Genomic DNA, 7,297 nt, shown 5'->3' with positions numbered 1-7,297 from the left:
CACACAATACTCCAAATTTGGCCTTACCAATGCCTTGTACAATTTTAACATGACATCCCAACTCCTATACTCAATGCTCTGATTTATAAAGGCCAGCATACCAAAAGCTTTCTTCGCCACCCTATCCACATGAGATTCCACCTTCAGGGAACTATGCACCATTGTTCCTAGATCACTCTGTTCTACTGCATTCTTCAATGCCCTACCATTTACCATGTATGTCCTATTTTGATTAGTCCTACCAAAATGTAGCACCTCATACTTATCAGCATTAAACTCCATCTGCCATCTTTCAGCCCACTCTTCTAACTGGTCTAAATCTCTCTGCAAAGTTTGAAAACCTACTTCATTATCCACGACACCACCTATCTTAGTATCATCTGCATACTTACTAATCCAATTTACCACCCCATCATCCAGATCATTAATGTATATGACAAACAACGTCGGACACAGTACAGATCCCTGAGGCACACTACTAGTCACCGGCCTCCAACCTGACAGTTATCCACCACTACTCTCTGGCATCTCCCATCCAGCCACTGTCGAATCCATTTTACTACTTCAATATTAATACCTAATGATTGAACCTTCCTAACTAACTTTCTGTGTGGAACCTTGTCAAAGGCCTTACTGAAGTCCATATAGACAACATCCACTGCATTGCCCTCGTCAACTTTCCTGGTAACCTCTTCAAAAAATTCAATAAGATTTGTCAAACATGACCTTCCACACACAAATCCATGTTGATTGTTCCTAATCAGACCCTGTCTACCCAGATAATTATATATACTATCTCTAAGAATACTTTCCATTAATTTACCCACCACTGATGTCAAACTTAAAGGCCTATATTTGCTAGGTTTACTCTTAGAAACCTTTTTAAACAATGGAACAACATGAGCAATACACCAATCCTCCAGCACCAACCCTATTACTAATGACATTTGAAATATTTCTGTCAGAGCCCCTGCTATTTCTACACTAACTTAGCTCAAAGTCCTGTCATGACCTGGAGATTTATCCAATTTTATATTCCTAAAAAGCACCAGTAATTTCCTCTGTTTAATCATCATAGTTTCCATAACTTCCCTACTTGTTTCCCTTACCTTACACAATTCAATATCCTTCTCCTTAGTGAATACCGAAGAAAAGAAATTGTTCAAAATCTCCCCCATCTCTTTTGGCTCCACACATAGCTGTCCTCTCTGATTCTCTGAGGGACCAATTTTATCCCTCACTATCCTTTTGCTATTAATATAACTGTAGAAACCCTTTGGATTTATTTTCACCTTACTTGCCAAAGCAACCTCGTATCTTCTTTTAGCTTTTCTAATTTCCTTAAGATTATTTTTACATTCTTTATATTCCTTGAGCACCTCATTTACTCCATGCTGCCTATATTTATTGTAGATATCTCTCTTTTTCCAAACCAAGTTTCCAATGTCCCTTGAAAACCATGGCTCTCTCAAACTTTTAACCTTTCCTTTCAACCCAACAGGAACATAAAGATTTTGTACTCTCAAAATTTCACCTTTAAATGACCTCCATTTCTCTATTACATCCTTCCCATAAAACAAATTGTCCCAATCCACTCCTTGTAAATCCTTTTGCATCTCCTCAAAGTTAGCCTTTCTCCAATCAAAAATCTCAACCCTGGGTCCAGTCCTATTCTTCTCCAGAATTATATTGAAACTAATGGCATTGTGATCACTGGACCCGAAGTGCTCTCCAACACATACCTCCATCACCTGACCTATCTCATTCCCTAACAGGAGATACAACACTGCCCCTTCTCTAGTTGGTACTTCTATGTATTGCTGCAAAGAACTATCCTGCACACATTTTACAAACTCCAAACCATTCATCCCTTTTATAGTATGGGCTTCCCAGTCTATGTGTGGAAAATTAAAATCTCCCACAATCACAACCCTGTGCTTACTACAAATATCTGCTATCTCCTTACAAATTTGCTCCTCCAATTCTCACTCCCCATTAGGTGGTCAATAATACACACCTATAAATGTTACTACACCTTTCCCCTTCCTCAACTCCACCCAAATAGTCTCCCTAGACAAGTCCTCTAATCTATCCTGCCAGAGCACCGCTGTAATAATTTCTCTGACAAGCAATACAACACCTCCCCCTCTTGTCCTTCCAATTCTATCACACCTGAAGCAATGAAATCCTTGAATATTTAGTTGCCAATCACACCCCTCCTGCAAGCATGTTTCACTAATAGCTACAACATCATATTTCCAGCCCTAAGCCCATCCACCTTTCTTACAAAGCTCCTAGCATTAAAATAAATTCATTTAAGAAAATCTCCATCTCTTGCTCTCTGTTTACAACTAACGGTGCAAACAACTTTACTATCTTCTTTTTCTTCCTTCTCCCATACATATGTTCCTACACTCTGGTTCCCCTCCCCCCCCCCCTTGTATCTAGTTTAAATCCACTGGAGCCTCTCTAGCAAACCTACCTGCAAGAATATTTGTCCCCCTCCAGTTCAGATGTAAACCGTCCTGCCGGAACAGGTCCCACATTCCCTGGAAAACTACCCAATTATCTATAAAACTGAAGCCCTCCCTCCTGCACCATGTCTTCAGCCACGTGTTGATCTGCGCTATCTTACTATTTCTAAACCCACCTGCATGTGGCACTGGTAGCAATCCTGAGATTGCTATCCTGGAGGTCCTGTCCTTTAACTTGGCACCTAACTCACTAAACTCACCTTTCAGGACCTCCTCACTCTTCCTACCCACGTCATTGGTCCCTACATGGACCACGACATCTGGCTGCTCACCCTCCCTCTTGAGAATACTGAGAACTCAATCCAAGACACCGCGGACTCTGGTACCAGGGAGGCAACAGACCATCTGGGATTCTTGATCTCTTCCACAGAACCTCTTATCTGTCCCCCTAACTATCGAATCCCCTATCACTACTGCTCTCCTCTTTTCCCTCCTTTCCTTCTGAGCTGAGGGTCCAGCCTCGATGCTAGAGACGCAACCACTGAAACTTATACCTGGTAGGTTGTCCCCACCAACAGTATCCAAAATGGTATACTTATTATTGATGGAAACGGCCACATGGGTGCTCTGCTCATTCGGTCTAATCTCCTTTCTTCTCCTGACAGTCACCCAACTACCTGTCTCCTGACTCCTAGGGGTGACTATCTCCCTGAAACTCCTGTCTATTTCTGCCTCTGCCTCCCGAATGATCAGAAGTTCATCCAGCTCCAGCTCCAGTTCCCGAACACGGTTTGTCAGGAGCTGCAGCTGGATGCACCTTTTGCAGGTGTAGTCATCAGGGACAGCTGTGCTCACCCTGACTTCCCACATACTGCAAATGAAGCACTCAACTGCCCTAACTGCTGCCTCCATTACCTACACCTAAGGTAATTAGAGTTATTAAAGGAGCTTACCTGACCTTGCCTCACTGGGAGCGAGCTCGTCCTCAGCCTCTGCTCACCAAAGCCTTCCTACTCTATGCTACTTTCTACTTCCTAAATCACCACCAGGTTTGCAAGTGAGGGCACGTTCAGACTTAGTTACTCCCATTTTTAGTCGACTTCAATTTCTGCTCATTTATTAACACTTTTTACTATTTTGATTCTTCAGGCCTTAAGACATAGATGCAGAATTATGTCATGTGACCCACTGAGTCCGCTCTGCCATTCCATCATGGCTGATTCATTCTTCCTTTCAACCACACTCCCTTGTCTTGTCCGCATAAGTTTTGACACCTATCAAGAACCTATCAACCTCCGCTTTAAATATTCCCGATGTCTTGGCCTCCACAGCCACCTGTGGCGATGAATTCCACAGAACGACCACCCTCTGGCTAAGGAAATTCCTCCTCATCTCTGTTCTAACAGGATGTCCTTGTATCCTCGTTGCGTACCCCTGTCCTAGTCTCTCCCACTATTATAGTGTCAGTACCTCCAGTTGAACTCTGTCTTTTTGTGTGTTTTCCCCCTAGCTGTCAGTTTGTGGTTTAGTATTGCCATGTGCTCCTGTCCCCACTCCTGCTCTACTCCGGCCCCTGTATCACTGAGTACTCCATCTCTCATCTGTTTCTCATTATTACCTGTGTTGCTGCCACCTGTGTCTCATTGTGCTCCACCTATCATCTGCCTCTCTGTTTATTGCTCAGTGTATTTCAGTCCTGTGTTTTTACCTGTTTGTCGCCAGATTGTGCCACTGAGTTTTCCTGAGCCTTTCTAGCATTCATATCTGTACTCTGTCTGTTTGAATATTGACTCTGCCTGTTTCCTGATTCTGGTTTTTGGATTTCTCTGGCTGTTTTGATCTCTGCCACCGACTTTGTTCTCACCTCGGGATTTGTTACTCAATTAATGTGTGCACAGTACTGGGTCTGCAATTGGATCCCTGAACCAGAGTCCTGACATGTCAACATCCTCTCCAAATTAATTTTTTCTAGATGTTTCAACATTCAGTGCGTTTCAATTGGATCTCCTCTGAGACTTCTAAACTCCAATAAGTACAGGCCAGAGCCATGAACTGCACCTCATTTATTAGCCTACTAATGCTCATAAACCTCCTATGGACGCTATCCAAAGCTTGCATCCTTTCTTAGATATGGGACTCAGAAAACCTTACTTCTTGGAAGAAAAACAGAGAATATTGGAAACATCCATTAAATCAGGCAGCATCTGTGCAAATAAAAACATAATAGTCAAAGTTTGAAGTAGATTTATTATCAAAGTATGTATATGTCACTAAATACTACACTGATTAATTTTCTTACAGGCATTCACAGTAGAACAAAGAAATACAATAGAATCAATGAAAAACTACACACAAAGACTGACAGCGACCAATGTGCAAAAGCCAAACTGCAAATGCAAGAAAAAAAATGGTGGTGTGGGACATAAGGCTCCTATACCTCTTTCCTGATGGTAGCAGTGAGGTCATAGCCTAGATGGTGGGGGCCCTTGATGATGGATGCTCTCTTCATGTGACAGCATCCTTTGTAGAAGTGCTCAGTGGAGGGGAAGGCTTTTTCTGCAACGAACTGGACTGTATCCATTACCTTTTGTAGGCGTTTCTATTCACTTCACCCATTTTACGATCTTGGAAAAATTGTGTATGTTTCAGGAAAGCATATAAACAGGAACAGATGAGAGAACAGTAAAGACGATTAGCAGTTTTGTGTGAAGGTGTCGTGAAAATGAGTGACTTATTGATGAATATGGAAAAGCAGACTGAGGCAATGGAAACAGTCTCTCCAGAACATTTCTGCCTTTTCCTAAACTCTTTCTACAGGGTTGGATACAAGGATGAGGTTTCTCCCAGTGAGGGTAGAGATCAAAGTCTCAAGGATTCATGTTACTGTACATCTTCCTTTAAGCATTCCAAAGGAAACATTAGTTCCTTCCGTCAATACTTGGGTGTCAGGTGTTCACAAAATATACCAGTGAATGGGATATCAATGTGTTATTTCAAATTTCTGATGACACTGAACTTAAAAGGATTGGAAATTGTGAGGAAGACATGACTAAGTCAGAAGGTGTTTCACAACAAATTACTGTCTACTGTTCAACACACACAAAATGCTGGACGAACGCAGCGAGCCAGGCAGCATCTGTGCAAAAGAACAACCAGTTGATGTTTCAGCCGAGACCTTCATCAGGACTGGAAAGGAAAGGGGAGAAGTGGGGGAGGGGAGGAAGAAGTACAAGGTGGCAGGTGGCAGGTGAAGCCAGGACAGGGGGAAGGGTGAAGTAAGGAGCCGGGAAGTTGATTGGTGAAAGAGATACAGGGCTGGAGAAGGGGAAATCTGACTGGGGAGGACAGAAGACCATGGGAGAAAGGGAAGGGGGAGGAACACCAGAAGGAGGTAGGTAATGGGCAGCTAAGGAGAGAAGGTGTGAGCAGGAAACAAGAATGGGGAATGGGGAGGGGTCAATTACCGGAAGTTCAAGAAATTGACCTTCATGCCATCAGGTTGGAGGCTACCCACACAGAATATAAGGTGTTGCTCCTCCAGCCTGAGTGTGGCCTCATTGTGGCAGCTGAGGAGGCCGTGGGCTGACACGTGAGAATGGGAATGGGAAGCAGAACTGAAGTGGGTGGCCACTGGGAGGCCCGCTTTTTGTGGTGAACGGAGTGAAAGTGCTTGACGAAGCTGTCTCCCTCCTCTTGACTTTGTTCCAGGTTGTTGAAGATGGAGTCTCACGCTTGAGATGATTCAGGGCAATTCATTGTTATACACACCAATGGCAGGATCTCTGTATCATATTTACCAGGACTATAGGATGATAATCACATATAATGTAAACTGGACCGTGCAAATCTCAAAGTTTAGATTAAACATGATTTCTCTTTAAATCATTAAATACACTCTAATCTTTTTCATTTTCTCAGTCAAATCTGAACTGTATTATGGCAATATTTCAGAAGATGGTTGTCTAGAGATAGAACTGTTTGTCCAGAAAAACACAGAACAGTCTCATGAAACATTGACACTGTCTTCATCTGGCATGTAATAAGACCAGTGAGCACCAGAAGCAATTTATACAGCAGTGCAAAGCAAATTAACGTTAAGTTAGCAATGAGCATCCTCAGGAAAAGTACAGAGCACTAAAGCAAACACACAGCTTAATTATCATGATCAATATCACTCCAAGTTTACTCTCCAGCTCAGCATTCTTCATCTGTATCCCAGCTACACTATTAAAACAAGGAATTAACTGTACTATTTCCCCACATTTTCATTAAATAGGTTCAATAATAGTACCAGTGTTTTACAACTGGCTTTTAACATATGCACCCAGATTGTGGGGAATTACTAATGATGAACAGATTAGCCTGTGCTCCCTGTTACTCTGCAAAGTGACAGCTACATTGTGATTTCAGCTCAAGCTTAATTTAAAGAAGCTGCCGTCAGTGATTACTGTCGGTGTTCTTTCACAGACTGCACGATTGCAGCTTTCTCCAACACCAAGGGTAATTAATTGATTCAACATGAATACAAATATTTCCAAAGCCTTTGGTTACTTAAACCCAAAAACCTTATTGTTGCTTGCATGATCTCTGGGCACTTGCTTATGAAATGCGTTTTTAGAATATCTCAACTTCTGGTTCAATCATACACGTGTTTCAATCTCTATTCACCACTTACATACTGATCTTAAAAGTCACTTTTAACTTTCAGATGGGCAGTGAGAACTCCACCCTCAGGGTGGAGGAGCAACACCTTATATTCTGTATAAGGTGTAGCCTGCTACCTCAAGGCGCAGATATTGATCTCTCCTTCCAGTAAAAAGGTA

This window comes from Hypanus sabinus, chromosome 13 (genome assembly GCF_030144855.1).
Source record: "Hypanus sabinus isolate sHypSab1 chromosome 13, sHypSab1.hap1, whole genome shotgun sequence".
NCBI lineage: Eukaryota > Metazoa > Chordata > Chondrichthyes > Myliobatiformes > Dasyatidae > Hypanus > Hypanus sabinus.
The sequence above is the reverse complement of the archived record's forward strand: the minus strand, read 5'-3'. Positions refer to the sequence as shown.